A 16,843-nucleotide genomic window follows, 5' to 3' on the forward strand; every position below is an offset into this window, starting at 1 on the left:
ATTTTGGGGGGGGGATCATGGGGGCATGTGGAGGGAGGAGACAGGGAAGCCCTGTTGCACCAGCACGGACCCTTGTGCTGGCTTTATCAGAACTTGCTAGTTGAATCCCACCCTAAATGTGATTTAAAAACACAATAAAAGCAATTCCATCAAAACAACACAACAATTAAAATAGGAGACTCGGGTAGATAGGTCAAGGGAATGCCTATGTAAACAGCTGAGTCCTCAACCAATATAAGCAGGGTCTCTCTTTTTTTCCCCAGCAAGGAGTGCAGTCCATAACACCAGTGCTATTGGTGAAAAAGCCTGGCCTTAAAGCAGGACTTGGCAACATGTGGACTGAGGGTGACATTCAGCCCTCGGGCCTAATCACTTCCCCACAGGAAGGGCTGGTAACCATATTGACATGTTGCTTGTAAGGATCTAGCGGTGCTTGGCATATTACAAACAAAGACGGGTCCTTGCCCTTAAAAGGTATGCATGAGGATGACAAGCCAAGTATATTTGGTAGGGCACAGGCATCTTTGTAGACACATATAGAATTGCCCTGTAATTCAGTGTGTCAGCCTGTTAAAGGAGCAGGAGCAGAGCAATTTTATTTTTTATATTTTTTTTGTACTCCCGCATTCAGCCCACAGGGTGCTCACTCCCTCGGTGCTGTCTGGGGATTCCCCAGACTCCACTCAGAGAGGTGTGTTGAGTGGCGTTGCAAATTATGAGAGTAATTAGGAACAAGGGAACATAAGAGAAAAAGAGAAGCCAAGATTCAACAGGCAACAATGATGTAGCATTAATCATCCACAGTGATTTAGAAGGCGTTGTTTAAAAGCTGAACGTGTGTTTCCAAATCATAACCAATGGGTCCAGATTTTCATAACCCCAAAGCTCATGCTCTCTCTCCTGTGATGAGAATGAATCAGCTTAGTGGAGAAGATCCTTTGCATACCTAAGACCTGCACAACCGATGACCCACTAGCAGCCATGGAGTATGGCCTGGTAGTTTATTTATGTGTTTAAGACATTTATATACTGTTTAATCACTAGCATTCCTAAGTGGTGCACATAAATAAACCATACAGATAATAAAACAGTAGAAATACATCATAAAACCAAACATAAACTCATACACTTCCCTAAAATGCCTGCTGGAATAATAATTAAAAAAACTCTGCCATGTACCTGACATTTGGCAAGGAGGGTACCTATCTCATTGCAATTGTGAGGCAGTTCCACAGGCTTGGGGCCACAACACTGAATGCAGTGTTTTACAATACCGTAATTCTACAATATTACTGAAAATGAGACGTTTAACTATATTACAATTCCACCCACCCATTCACCTGTTTTTATTGTATGAAAAATATGTGTCCAAATCATACTTACTGGATGTCCACAAACTGGGACTGGATTCCCATTGGATGCAAAACTATTACTTTAAAAATGGCCAGACTACAATTTTTTCTCTTGCTGGCTAGGGCTGATGAGAGTTATAGTCCAGAACATCTGGAGGGCAACAGGTTGAGGATGGCTGGTGTAAAAACAAAACAAAAAAAAACCTATCTCAAGCCTGATAGTGAGCACATGACTTTGGTGCCCACATTCCGCATATTGTTGCGCTATGTCATCTTAACCCATGAAGCCACACAACCCAGGCAATGAATGTACAATGCTGAATATGTGGCTTCCCTCTGAAAATTCTCTGTGGAAAACTATTCTCCTACATCTGAGATTGTGACTAATTGGTTGCTCTCGTTAAGGCAACTGAATTATTATACCTTTCTCGCAGAACAGTATATTATGATTAAAGGAGCTGATCAAAGGTGTGGGCTCCCTCAATATTCACCTTCATTATCGTAATATCCCTGTGAAAGAGACCGCTAATGATCTATATTGCCATAAAATTCCGGGCATGGTGCATGTGGGTCAATGATTTTGATTGTGCCCCCACTAGACAATTCGGGGGTGAATTGACAGAATCTGGAAAAAGTCAAATCCTTTGCTTTTGAAGGCTAGGACTAGATAGATATTCAAATAAAGATATGCAAAGGTATGACTTTGCCAGAAGTACACAGTTCCCATCTTGCCAAATGCCCAGCAGGCACAGCTATCTTTCATCCTTGAAATATAGTTTCACTTTCTAGGTGCACCTGCCAAAATTGCCACTGTTGGAGGGCATTGTTTCTGTTGGGGAAAGTATTTCCTTCAGGGCCCAGAGTGGGCATGTGAGATACAGGCACATGCAAAATACAGAGAAGAAAAAGTATTAGTTTCAAAGTGGGCTTTAATAGACCTGACTAGACAGCAAAGAAGCCTGAGGCTCAAGAAAAACATAGCGAAGCTCTTCACACAGCCTTCTGCCAGCTTTTCAGCTGGCAGGACAGGCACACACACCTGGGTGACTTCAAATGCTGCTACTTTCAAAGGCACCTATTGAATGAATGGGCTCTTGACACAGTTCCCTGTGGCTCCTGAAGCATCATTTAGAACTGTTTTAAACATTTAAAAGATAGAACCCACCCAAGACCTTTGAATAGGACCTAGACATTCAGTGTTGTTCATTTGCTCTGTATTTTACAATTTTATAATTTTCGTGTTTTAAAGTCATTACATTGTTTTTACCCATGTTGCTGTTACTGCAACCCAAGTTACTCTAACAGATGACTGTACACCACTATGATAGTTGGTGGTATGTAAATACCTGTGGTTGTCTAACTGCCCTGTGAACAAATCAGTAAAGACCAGGCACCATCTAATCACTGCTTAAGTTTTTTTGCAATCTGATCAGGATTAATGCTGAATAAAGAGCTCTGAAAGAACCGCTAGTAAGGCTGTTCATATGTGATACTCTGTGCTTGTTACAGCCTCTACACATTTAAACACACACAGCGGGCACATATTAGCTCTTGTAGATGACACTAATAGTAACAACTGACCCTACAATAGGCTTCCCCTGCCAAGCTTGACACCTACGTGGTCATCACTCAATAGAGGTGACAGAGCCAGCAGAATTAAGAGCTTCTTTATAGAGCAGAGTGGCAACTGAGAAAGATAGCAAAGCTGATCTGATAGGGAGTAGATTCATCTTGGAGAGTTAGAGGAAGCTGAGGTGGCTGAAACAAAAGCTTTCCATCAGAGGAGTTTCATTTCCAGATGGCTCTCCTGAGGGCTTGTAACACAGGAAGGAGTCAGCCATGCAGAGTTAGGTAGATAAGTGAGCAACAAGGAACCTCAACACGACAACAGAGGTGTTACTCAAATGCAGCAAAATGCCAAAAAGAGTCTGCTGGTATTTGAACTAGCAATGGCAGAATGACCCCAGGAGGTAAGCAGCAAATCTCTAGCAAATTCTTTTGTATTATATAGATATACAGGTAACTGTACTAGGAAGCAGAAGAAACTAGACTTCAGCTTCAGTTTTAGGCTTCAGTTCTATTCCAACTGATGTAGGGGAAAGCTCCACTGAAATCAGTGAGACTTAACTTCTGAGTAAAAACATATGGAATCAAGCCGTGTTGCTGATGAAGTTGAAACGTAACAGGCTGAAAATGTGAATTTTCCCAGTTTGCAAATAACTTGATTGTACAGTATTGCGAATCATGCTTCCCTGCCCTGAAATTCTGGTCCTATTCAGAATTAAAGTTGAGGTACATTATGAGGTTCTGTGCCAATTCTGCACTCAGTTGGTCTGCATTCAACAGACCTGTCCCCAAGGCTGGAAAGCTATAGTTAGAATAGGCTCAGAAATTTGTTGTTTTAACCTTTTATTTCAATGCTTCCAGATGGAGGTTTATTGCAACATTGATACTGCTCATGCCCAGTTTTCCAAGCTCTCCACATGATGTCTTTAATATCAAAGTGTTAGCCCACACTTTCTTCATTTTATTTATTATTGGGATTTATATTTCTTGTTTCACCCTCAGGTCAAAGGACAGGTTATCAATAACAGCAGAAACAAAATTAGAAATAGAACATATTATAAATCTAAAAGCAACATGCCAAATTTTCCACCTGGTAACAATAGTTTTCATCTGCTGCCACAACCCAAAGGCTTGAGAAAAAAAAAACATTTTCAGTTGTCATTTAATACCATATAGTGTGGCAGCTTGTTTGAATTCATGGGGGTGAGGATGTTTGTCAAATTCGAGCTCTAGGGTGCCACCACCTATAATGTTCTGTTCCAGGTTCTTTCCAGTCTCCTTTGACTTCATCATGGAAGAGAGAAAGCTTTCCTGGTCAGTCTCAGTTCTTGGACATGATGGAATTGGGAAAGGTGCTTTTTAAAGCAGCTGGGCCCCAAGCCATTTAGGGTTTTGTATACTTAACACCTTGAATTGGGCTTGGTGAGAAATAGGCAACCAATGTAATGGCCTCGGGAGCCATGTTATGTGCTTCCAAGGTGACAATATAATTGTCTACACTATGGCCTTTTACTCCAGCTGCAGTCTCCAGACTGTCTTCATGGGTAGCCCCATGTGGGATGCATTGTAATAGACAAGTATTCAATTAAGTAAAAATGACCCATGTATACATCTGCAGTTACCACTGCAGTTTTTGTGTGTGTATGCATTTTGTCATTTGTGTGGTGATGTTTCAGTGGGTGGTCCCTCTTGTCACATACCTGCTTGCATTTTACTCTCACCTGAGCAAAATATAGCTATTGTTTCTGGCAGCCCATACTGTACAAGCCTACTGCCACCATTTTGGCTGCAGGCAGAAGGCACCTTGGAATTTCAAGAATGCAGTTGAGAGGAGCTATTTTCTCAAAGTCTCAACACACCTGAGGGGTTTCTTTGGAGACTGTAATTGCAGCATATACATCAGGACTTTTTGAAAAATAGTAGTAATATAGAGGTCTTGCACAACAGCTCTATGCTACACTTAAAAAAAACCCAAACCCTCACACAAATGGAAATGAATGTGTCTCCCACGCCCCACCCAACGTCAAAAGAAAGGATTAGTCACAAGTTGTTTTTTTTCCTATAGTAAAACATGATAAGGGGCTGGTAACATTTGCTCTTGTGCTCTACCAGTGACAACTTTTGTTACAAGGTGTACACATATGGAAATAGTTGTGTGTATGCCCAGAACGAGAAAAAATAGTGAATGACTGAGGGGAGGGGCTAGAAAATGCAGTGCAGAAACATTCTGTTAAGGTCTGCCCTCTGGTGTGGACCGAAAGCAGTGGAATGCTGGGAACTGACATTTTTGTGGAAAGCACTGGGTTAAGCAACCAAGGTAGTTTCAATACGAACTCTCCATCAGGGCCATTCCATTGTCACGGGTGGGACACTTGGACCATGTTTTTTGGTATTCACACATGTGTAAGAATGTAAATATACATAAAAATTAACAACCAAAATTTGAACTATGTTCTTAATAAGATACTGAACATTTTACTAATTTTTTATTATTTTTATGGATATTTTTGACAATTTTATTAAATGTTAAAGTATTGTCACGGGTGGGACAAAAAAAGGACATGGGGCTTGAGATAAGTTTGATTTATGGAAAAACTCTGTGAGTTGGGAGGTGAATCAATTATAAACTCAGCATATTTGTTTAAATCAATGTTTATTGGTTACAACTATGCAATCAGAAATTCAGGTTAAGAAATTTAATGATACAAAATTAAGGAAAAAATGCTGTCACGGGTGGGACAATGAAATGTCACGGGTGGGACGCGTCTGGCATACACTTGATTTAACATACAATTAAGGTTGTTAAAAATGGAATAATTACAAAAAACCTTTTGCTATTACTATACTTACTATCTACCATAGCCTACAAAGTATAATGTTGTATTTACAGTGGTACCTCGGTTTACGAACTTTCGGTTTACGAACTATCCTAACCCGGAAGTTAGTAAACCGAGGTGCCGGAGGTCTACTGAGCGTCCGATGCCTTCGGGGAGGCCGGGCCTTCGCTCCGATGCCTCCTGGAGGCCCGCAGCGAAGGCCCGGCCTCCCCGAAGACATCGGGGGAAAAGGCCAAACCTCCCCAAAGGCATCGGAGCGTCAGATACCTTCGGGGAGGCTGGGCTTCGCTCCGATGCATTTGCGGAGGCCGGGGAGCGTTTCCGTGACTGGGCTGCAGTCACGAAAGTGCTCCCCGGCCTCCGCAAAGGCATCGGAGCCGGGACTTCGCTCTGATGCCTTTGCGGAGGCCGGGGACCGCTTTCGCGGCTCCCCGGCCTCCGCAAAGGCATCGGAGCGAAGTCCCGGCTCCGATGCCTTCCGGAGGCCGGGGAACGTTCCGGGGACTGCTTTCGCGGCTGCACAGCCCAGTCGCGGAAACGCTCCCCGGCCTCCGGAAAGCATCGGAGCCGGGACTTCGCTCCGATGCCTTTGCGGAGGCCGGGGAGCCGCGAAAGCGGTCCCCGGCCTCCGCAAAGGCATCAGAGCGAAGTCCCGGCTCCGATGCCTTCCGGAGGCTGGGGCTTTGCTCCGATGCCTTTGCGGAGGCCGGGACCGCTTTCGCGGCTGCAGCCCAGTCGCGGAAACGCTCCCCGGCCTCCGCGAAGGCATCGGAGCAAAGCGGTTAATCCGTTCTAGGGGGTGTTTTTCCTCGTCTAGAACGGATTAATCAACTTCCCATTACTTTCAATGGGAAAGTTCACTTCGGTTTACGAACACTTCGGTTTATGAACAGACTTCTGGAACCAATTGTGTTCGTAAACCGAGGTTCCACTGTACTAAAATTAAAATCTATTAAAAAAATATTTTCTTGATTTTGATTTGCTGATTTCAACTGTTGGATTATCAATCTCATAGCTGCCAAGTTTTCCCTTTTCTCGCGAGGAAGCCTATTCAGCATAAGGGAAAATCCCTTAAAAAAAGGGATAACTTGGCAGCTATGCAATCTTAAATAAGGCATAGGCCTCTTGGACTGTCATATTCATATGCCGCTTTTGGATTTTGATTCTTTTTCCACTTGTCGGATCTTTAATAGATTTGACATCCTTAAATCCTGGTGCCTGCCTGCTAATATCATCTGAATTATAAAACTCATGGACCTTTGAGATATTATCTTGTGAAATAATAGAACTTTTGGTGTTCTGTTTAGGGCTTTTATCATATACAGTCGTACCTCGGGTTGTGAACTTCGCAAACCGGGAAGTATTTTGCCGCGCGCGCATGCGCAAAAGGCGGTTTGGGCCCTTTTCGGGTTACGAACTTTTCGGGTTACGAACTGCGACCCGGAACGGATCGCGTTCGTAACCCGAGGTACCACTGTAGTGGTTTTGGCGCTTGAGGTGAACTCTCATACACAAGCTTTCGTAACATGGCTATTCTTTATTCTTTTCCGTGGACTTAATGGCAACACTCTTTTAACTTTGGTAACAGCCTTTCCAAGAGATTGTGGGCATTTAAATGACCCAATCTCTGGAATAGTAGTGTCGCCAATTGGCCTAGATTTTTTTCTTTTATCTTTTGTCTGTACTTTCTTTTGTGCTCAGTTTCTTTCCGTCTGTATTCCATAAGTGATTTTGCAGACAAATTCTTTACCAACTTTTCTCGCCTATTCTTATCTCTGACCCTCTCCTTTTCTTTGAAGCTTTCACATTTGTTTTTATCTTGTTTTAGTTTTTCACGCAGCTTTCTCATACGTTCTGCAGATGTAGTCTTTCCCATTTTGTGTATTGATTCAAAGGTTATATTATCTGTATTACTGTATGTATTCGTACTAGGGTAAAGTAACGGTAACTGCCTTTATGTTCCAGAAGGAACAGCTACTATTGATTCATTCAAGCAGCTGCATTTGGCTCCTTAGTCTTATTGGTTTCCACCAAAAGGCAGCTTTGTGATTGCTTGAGATTGTTCCCTCCAAAATGTATCCCTTTCTAGCTAGTTCCCCTCTCCTCAGTCCCTCAGTCTTGTTTGCCAGAATAAAGAATTGTTACATGAGGAATCTGTCTCCTGTCTGCAGAGAGCTGAAATCACTTGCTGAAATCACTAACTCAAGCTACAACAGTAAAACAAGTTGAAAACTGTCACGGGTGGGACAGAAAAAGAATTATTAAAATTTCATGGTGTTTACATTAATTAACTGCATTTTTATTACTGATAGGTGTGTTATACTCTAATACATACTCCCACAATAAAACAAACATAACCTATAAATTAGTTTTATCACAAAATAAACTTTTGTACCTTTTGCTGTCACGGGTGGGACACTGAAACAGCATCCCATTCAATAATAAAAATAAAATAGAAATAACTTACCTATTTAAAAAATTTCAAGTCCAATGTGTAGACAAAGGTCTTCACTTTAATAATATACCAACAATGACAACCACAATTTTTGTTTATCTTTAAAAAATAATGCCAACCTAAATGAACAAAATTAAGCTACACAATCAGAAAAATGATACTGAAACTTCAAGCTCAGATTTCTCATGAAAAAAATAATTTCAAATTCTTTTTTCCTTTGGAATATTGAACTTTAATATGTTTAGTTAATGAAACTATAAGTAAAATAAGTATATTTTAAAAATAGTTTTTTTCTAATCAGGCTCATTTTTCACGGAATGGCCCATCACAAGGTGCTCCTCCACATCCTTTCAAGTGAAAATATAAATCTGAATTTTGGAGCACTACCAATGAGTTTCTAGAAGCTGTCTTGTGGATACCCTGGTACTTGGAGAACAGGTACACAGGAATCTGCCCTATCCAGAGTCTGGCCATTGCTTCATCTAACTCAGTATTGTATACACTGACTGACAGAAGCTCTTCAGAGTTACGGAAAGGGGCGTCTCTCAGCCCTACCTGGAGATGAAGAGAATTGAAACTGGAAAGGTCTGCCTGCAGAGCAGATGCTCTGTCACTGAGCTGCAAGTGGTGAACTACATGCAATTAGAATATAGCTACAATTTTTGGCACTGTTTTAAACAGTGCATAAAAACACCTAGTTAGAAAGCTTTTCCAAAAACGATCTTTTACAAAACCTCAATCTGGAAGCAAATTTCATTTGGCATGTTTTCTTTTAACACAGCAAAACAAGCCATTCTAATCGGACAGCAGCTTTATTTATTATTTAATTAGTGACACTGTAATCATATTATATCCTGTTAATTAGATTGTACTGTACATCAGCAACGAAGCCCACATGGCTGTGCCCATTCTGTTTGTTTCAGGCTTTTGGCTTATGTCGTAAGCAAAATCCTTTCTGAAAGTATCAATGAGACAATCTGCTGTTGTTGCTGTTTGGTTACGTTGCTGGAGGGCGGCGGCGGCAGGGGGGAGGCGTTGCAGGTGTTGACCTATATTTATATACATTACAAAGTTGGCCTGGTTCACAAGTAGAACTCTTATTTGCCGGTTGTTGGTGTGTGTGTTTTTACTCCATGCTTAGCATGCAATTCACCTATGCCACAGACAAAATAAAGCCCCCAGCACCTGTAGTGTAAGGATGGCTGCTGCTGCTTGTTGGCACAAGTTTGCTTTTAAAAAAAAAGTTGCTAGAGCCAGGAAAATTATTATCTTTGATTGCCAGTACATTTTGTGTGAGAAGCAAAAGGTTAAGTTTAAATCTCACTGCTGAAATACTTTGCATGCATATAAATCCTGCCTGCCCTAGAAAACAGTATGTTCTAAATATAAAACTCTGGTATTTGTTTTGCTTTGTTCTGGGCTTCTCTTTCTATTGCTTTCTCAAGCAATGTGGTCTCCCTCCAGTGGCAAAAACAGATCTAATTATATTCCCATTCCCGTGAACCAAAGACACTGTCAGTCTGATACACAACAGCTAAAAATAGAGCTATTATGTATTGAAGATGGGGGAAGCGTTCTCCCTTGCTTCACCCTTAGCATCCTGTTACACTGGTTATCACTTGCTGTACTCAATACACGGCATACAAAGATCTGAGATCTCTTTCTCTCCATGCCAGAGCAAATGTCCCTTAAAACAGGGGATTAAAACACCAGCAGAGATTTCAGGTACAGTACTAGAATTCAGACCAGAACTGGAACAGAAAGCTATTATAATAGATGGGAGAACACCACCTGGTGCTTTGCTTGCTTTAAAGCAACAGCAGCATTGTTACAATAAGGGATCTGATGGCACCCACAGAAAAGGGGGCTTTCTCTCCCCTCTTAAACCTCAGTGCAATAGTTGCTTATGAATGTTGGAAAGGAGCTATGCTGTTCACATCACTGGCTCACTTTCCAAATACAGGGGAAAGGACACGGTCAAGCAGAGACGAAAAAGAGAATTGTCCTGTCCTATGGTACCTTAAAGGTGAACAAATTTATTATGGCATAAGCTTTTGTGGACTACAACCCACTTCATCAGATGCATAAATCATTTGTTAGTTTTTAAGGAGCCATGTGACTTTTTATTCTTTTTGCAATACCACAGATTAACCCAGGCAACCCCTCTAGAAAAAAAGGGACCGTTGTCCCTTTAAACAAGGGACAAGTAGTGATTAAATGTGCAAAAGTATACCTTTGTACCTTAACTCCAATTATGGTTTGCTTGCTGAAGAAAAAGACTGGGATTTCTTTCCCATAGAGTAGCCATAAGGCTCCTCAAGATGGTGCATTTATTGAGCATTCATCCTGATTTGCTTACATGGAGGTTAAATTCCCACCTGTGGAGTTCTTGAACACAAACTACAAAACCTGTTTCTGAGGCCCCTATTCATAGAAATGTAGAACTGTAGAGTTGGAAGGGACCCTGAGGACCATCTAATTTAATGCCCTGCAATGTAGGAATATGCAGCTGTCCCATATGGGGACCGAACTTGCAACCTTGGCTTTATCAATACCACACTCTAACCAACTGTGCTATCCAGCATGCGAAAGGCTCTTTTTCTGTTATTTGTATACATGCAATCCAAAATTTGGCTGGTTACTTCAAATCATTTGAGATGCAGCGACTTTCTTTAATAGCTTCTCTACTCTCCTGGTTCTCAGGCATATGATCTAAGAGCATCCCAAGTTCCTTTGCTTAGCAACTCCTTTTTGGACCTGTCACAATGTTCTCACAGCCCTCCTTTCTACCTTTCAGGTTCTGCCTTCTATCATGCTCCTGTTTTTCAATCCACTCCCTCCGTCCTACATCTGGCCTCTATCTGTTAGCTTCACTACTTTGACGTAGAGTTGGTGTTTGCTTGTGGGCTTCTCGTAGGCATCTGATTGGCTACTGAGGGAACAGGATGCTGGACAAGATGGGCCTTTGATCTAATTCAGCAAGGCTCTTTGTATGCTCTTAGGACCAGTAAAACAAACAAACCTGAGCAATTGGCTGGTGAGTAAATATTGCCACAGTAGTAAGCAAGTCAGTTCAATGTGTTTGTTTCTTATGACAGTAGCAAAGAGTTATAATTCTGCAAATCTTCTATATGACATCACTGCTCCAGTGCTAGATCACATGGAGACAATCATGATCACTGCTACACTGGGAACTGCTTGTGCAATTTGCTGTCTGCTTCCTCCTCCTGAACCCCATGTTTTCTATTCACAAATGCTTTCAGTTATAAAGCCTGGCCAGAAGGATAAGTTTGGTCGTGCACTTTAATTGGGAAGGTAGGGCTGGAAGCTCCCTGGAAAAAGTTGCAGGGCAAAGGGTGTGTACTCCTAAATGATATGTGGCTGGGTGTTGAGGAAGTAGGAGGGACTGTCACTGCTATCAGATATTCCTGTGATGCAAAGAAAAAGTGAAGCAGCCACATTTCTATTTATACACTGCTCTTCCTCTCACAGAGTACAGAATGGTGCCCAAAATGATAAAATACAATAGAGCAATAATAATGAAAACCATCTAAGTATTATAACAACACAACTAAATAACAGGCAAGACATGAAGCATGGTATCAGCAGTAAGACCATAATCTATATTTGTACCTGAAACTTGAGTGAATAGATGTGTCATTGGCTGCAACCTAAAACTTAACAGTGTGGAGGCTAGCCATATTTTCCACAGATGAGGTGCTGCCACTGAGAAGGCCCTACCTCTTATCACCAACATCCACATGACTTAAAATTTGACTATGATCAAACTGACAACTTGCCTGGCTAATTGACTGATATACCAACTTTACTTTTAGGAGCTCTCAGCCTCCCATGTCAATCCTTTGCGAGATCCTTTTCAGTCAACTTGGTCCTTCACAGATGCTGCATTGTTGGCAGCTTTCTGTGAGATCTTAGAATGTTTTTGAGAAATGAAGCCCAACCGAAGCCTGGGAGTGGAGTGATGCAGGCAACAAGCAACTGTTTTAGCCCATTTTATACTGATTTTATTGTTTAAAGCTGGACACTCAATAATGCAGATTTTTCTTTTTTGCCCTTGCAACTTTGTAGTCACCATCATGTCCATTTTTATGTGTACCGCTTGTGTGTTTAAAAGATTGTTTTTTCATACTTAGGGGTTAAGTGAGGAAGGGAACCAAATTTATGTCATTGAGAGTTTGTTGCTTATTCATTAATATGAAGCAAAAGGGCATGATCTAGGGTTTCTGGCAGTAATTTGCATCCCACTTAACAAGTTTAGGTTCTTGATGCAAAAGCAGCTAGGAGTTTGAACCTATGGATGAAACTTGAGAAATCCATGCATTCAACAGGGAGACACAGCATGATCTGATGCACTTCCACAAGGCTAGATTTACACACTGGATCTAATAAATTTCCAACAGAATTCTCCTTACATGCTTGCCGGGCTCATACAGAATCCATAGCATAGGGTGCATTCCATTGCAGGTGCATTTCCCTCCCTTCCTTACAACTGTTACTAAACATGCCAAGCAATTCAGAGTGATGTATTGGTGTGTGGGGATGTGCGCACACACACATGCACAGCCTGTCTGGCACTGGCACATCCTGCATTGGCAAGCTCAGTTTGTTTTTGTTTTACTAGCTGTTCTTGCAGCCCTCTGGGGATCTCAGATGGGAGTTAGTTTCCTTTCTCAGCAACAGTAGGATTTGAAATTAGATTTGTCTGGTGTCAGGTTGTGACCCTGATCTTTCTATTGGGGTGCGACGGGACATTTAACTAGCCACTAAACTGTAAGGGATAGGAACTCTTGTAAACAGACTATGAAAAAACAGCCAAAGCAATTGGTTGGCTGTCAGGCAGGATAACAGAATGTTGGGGAGCATGCTGTCATTATCTCCCCCGCCCCATATATTTTATTTTGACTTCACAAAAGCTTGTCTGCATGTCTGGAAACTTCAGCTAAGTGTACTGTGGGCTGGTTTGTTTTGCATCAATAGCTCTGGGTTTTGAATTTGCATGGGTATTGTTTTTTAACACAGCCCCCCCCCCCAATCCGCCATATCACAGATCACATCTGTCTCTATGGCCATTGTTTTGTGGTGCTGCCATGGCACAGAAGCCTTCACAGTGCCACCATAGTACAAAAATATGGATCGAAGGCAGTTTCCTATGAATCTGCTTGATTTTTTTATTCAGGTTCCTGCCAAATCTATCACCAAATCAGAACCTCTCCATGTTCACAGTCTGCACCATGAACATTACTGCTGCCATAGTGCAATATTATTGATCTGTTTTTGCACACAGCAAAGCTGTCAAGTGCACATGCCATGTTATGCTGCAGTTCATGGGCACAGATGTGATCTCTTGTGTGGCAATTTAAAAATATGTACATTTGTGAGGGATGCTTTAACGTCCTTTTTTATGAAGATGATGATGCAGTTGGTGGGTACAGATAGGATCTGTTGGAATTCCATAGAAAAACACAGGCGACATATGTCCTGTGGCATTGCCCAGATGTCTGACTTTTGCAGGGCAGTCTGTACACACCAATGTAAGCTTTAATTTGATGCTCGGGAGGGGGCGGGATTTTGTGTAAAAACTAAGCAAATTCATTCGTTTTCATTCAGAGGAGCCGACTTGTACTCCCCGCCCCCCCCCAAAATCTTTCAAAACAGCAGCGCCAGGTTTCTGCAGAGCTAAAAATAACAACAGCAATATACTGAAGCAGATGCAATTCAAGCGCAGGCTAGCCGAGTATTATGCATATAGGTAGATAGATAGAAACCCCAGTGCTATGTTTTCCCGTGCAAAATTACCACGGCAAAATTCCCCATCATTTTCATTCCGAGCCTGTGCTTTTTTTCCCCTTTTTCACCTGCAACGCGGACGGACCGTATCTGATAGCTCCCTCCGTGCAGATTAGGTAACACACAAGATGGACGGAGGAGAAAGGCAGGCAGGCGGTGTGTGTGTGTGTGTGTGTGTGCCGCGCATCAGCTCCGGCTCTCAGGCGGGCGAGATGAGAGCGAGGGAAAGGCGGAGCTGCGGGACTCCTGCCGTCACGCCATTGGCTCTCCTCCCCGCCTCATTTGCATGTCTCAGAGCTTTCTTTTATGCCTGCTGTTCCCCAACCACCACGTGACTTGAGCGGCGGACGAGACTTCCTGTTTGAGGTTGGGGAGGGGAGGAGGGAGTAATTCTCGCGTCTCCCTGCCCCCTCCTCCCCCCTCGCGCTCCGTTGTGGTCTCGCGCTGCCTGCCTGGCGGGGCTCTTGTCAGTTAGTAACAAAATGGCTGCGGTGGCAGCAGCTCTGCTCCTGAAGCGGAGGATAGAGGCGGCGGCGGTGGTGGTGCAGGCGGCTGCTGCTACTGCTGCGAGGAGGAGCGGGGGGCCGGCCCGGCAGCATCACTGAGCTCGGCGGCATCGCCTGTCCCGCCAGCGGCCCAACCCCCTTCCCCTCCGAGCGAAAGCTCGGTCCGAGGAGCCGCTCCTGCTGCCTCCACAAATCCCCCGTATCTCCCCCCCCCCCCGAGAACCTCTCTCTCTCTTGAGTCCCTGTGGAGGGGAAGGAGAGCGAGCGAGCCAGCCTGCTGGATCCTGCTACTGATTGGGTGGATCCCACTGGGAGAAAGCCTGACGGACCTCCTTATGAGAAACTCAACGGCTGGATCGCCCTGGGATCCGTGGATCCTGACCCTGTGAGAAAGAAAGAGACTGGATTTCGCCTTCTTTTCTGGATCCACCTATGTTTGGCATAGCTGGGTGGATCCTCATGAGAGAGACTGGTGGACCCCCTCGTCACCAAGAAGCTTATCTCCTGGATCCTTTTAGGATCCCTGTCTATCAGAGAGACTGCTGGACCTCCCTTCCTTGGATCCACATATGAAAGGCACAGCTGGTGGATTTCCCTGGCATCTGTGGATCCTTGCCTTCTGAGACACTGCCTGGATTGCTCTCCCCCTTGGATCTGCCTGAAAGAGACTGCTAGATCCTTTTCCTGCTTATGTTCCACGTCTCTCCTCCCTTTTTAGAGAGACCGAACTGGGTACTTCTTCTTTGGATGTGAGACTCTTCTGGATCCCCCGTGGCTCCTTTTTGTTTTTCCTAAGCTATTCCCCTATACACTTCTGGATGGGTACAATTTTCTCCATTTTAATTTGCACTTTTGAAAACAAAATCTTCAGATGCTCATCCATATAAACTGAGAACCTCCCAAACACATATTTTTAAAAGCTGTGTTCTGATCAATTAGAAAGCATAACATTTTTCACTCTCGCACATCCCAACTGTTCATTTTTGCTGCAACCACGTACATTTAATTTTAGAACAAAATTCCGTGTGCAAAACTCTAGCTGGGGACTCATAACTGCTAGTTCTGCTTCACTGGAAATAAAAAAGATCTTTTAAAAAAAGGACCTGCATCTGCTGCACTTCTCTGGGCTGGAATCAAACTGGAGCTTTTAGCTCTTCTACTTGGATACTGTTGATTTCTTGTCTGGTTTCCCCAACCCCCTCCCTCCTCCTTTGTGGCAGGTTATTTTTGGTGGTTTTTTTATTGGAACGGGCATAAATATTAAAAAAAAAACCCAACAACTGACTTTCTTGGCCGTGTGAGATTTTTTTCGTATTCAACGTGAAAAAATACGGGTACTTTTTGTAAGAAAAAGCATTAAAGAAAGAAAGGAGCACGCTAGTGAAACTCCCAGACGCCAGACAAAATATTCACTTGTTCTTTTTCAAGGAGACTGAGTCGAAAGCTGCCAAAGAGCCCCAGAAGGAAACGAAGCAAAGGTAAGAGGAGGGCCATTCCCTTCTCTTAATAGGGAGGCAGGAAAAGTTAAAAATGTAAAAGACTTCAGTGCATGCCATAAGTACAGAACAGAGCAGTTTTCTGTAGTGTTTTTAAAAAAATAAAAATAAAAATTGTGCTGTAGTCAGTAAAATAATAAATCTATGAAGTGCTTTCTAATAATAAACTATTATTATATTCAAAGACTAAACTAGACTTGGATGCCAGCTTTAAAAACTTCAGTACTGTATTAGGCATATTTTGAATGTAGTTCCTTGTCCCTGCAAAAAAATCCCACACCACATCATGCACATGAGAAAATATGGAAAAGACAATAAATTATGGAACAGAATTAATCTTAAATTATATTAGTGTGTGCATGCTGTTGATAGCATCTCACATTACCATGTGATGCAATGTTTGGAAAATAGTGATAATTAGCCTTGGCAATTTGTCTTGGTTTAAGTGTAGCTAGAATGGAAAAGCTGATTGAATGTAACCAACTGGAGAAAACTTGAACTTCATCCTTGATTGCCTACAGTCGAGTATAAAAAGATGACTGGATCTTTTTTTCAGTGTTTCTTTAGAATGTAGGCTTCTTTTGTGTCTATATTATTAAGTTATTTGCTCGAGTAAAATATTTTAGCATATTTTTGTGTCACCAGTTTTTCCTTTTATGGTAGCAATGATTAATGGAGCAAACCATCAGTTACCAAAGTATCGGGGTCTAAGTAGGATTTCAGTGTGTACAAAATTCTACCTGTGCAAATTTTATTAAAAGTATTTGGAAAACCCTCTGCTTCATTTGCTTCAAAGGCTAAACTTGGAAGTGCAATAGTCCAT

At 42.5% G+C, this 16,843-nt stretch overlaps 1 protein-coding gene and 1 long non-coding RNA gene across 9 annotated transcripts in view; one reads left to right on the top strand and one right to left on the bottom strand.

Moving 5' to 3' along the window:
* Positions 1-14,168, bottom strand: part of LOC118079881 (uncharacterized) — a 47,536-nt gene extending 33,368 nt beyond the window's left edge. For both annotated transcript variants that reach the window (XR_009557190.1, XR_009557189.1), the window contains exon 1: positions 14,087-14,168. This is a non-coding gene — a long non-coding RNA (uncharacterized LOC118079881). The remainder of the gene's footprint in view (positions 1-14,086) is intronic.
* Positions 14,169-14,476: 308 nt separating this feature from the next.
* The window catches only part of TNRC6C (trinucleotide repeat containing adaptor 6C), a 115,756-nt gene continuing 113,389 nt past the window's right edge, over positions 14,477-16,843 (top strand). For 6 of the 7 annotated variants that reach the window (XM_035104572.2, XM_035104578.2, XM_035104575.2 and 3 more), the window contains exon 1: positions 14,478-16,002. The gene's annotated coding sequence lies outside the window, so the exon portion shown is untranslated. Of the gene's footprint in view, positions 16,003-16,843 lie in introns of all 7 variants that reach the window. The other variant, XM_035104579.2, reaches the window with a different exon arrangement.

Source organism: Zootoca vivipara, chromosome 2, assembly GCF_963506605.1.
Source record: "Zootoca vivipara chromosome 2, rZooViv1.1, whole genome shotgun sequence".
NCBI classification, from domain to species: Eukaryota; Metazoa; Chordata; class Lepidosauria; order Squamata; family Lacertidae; genus Zootoca; species Zootoca vivipara.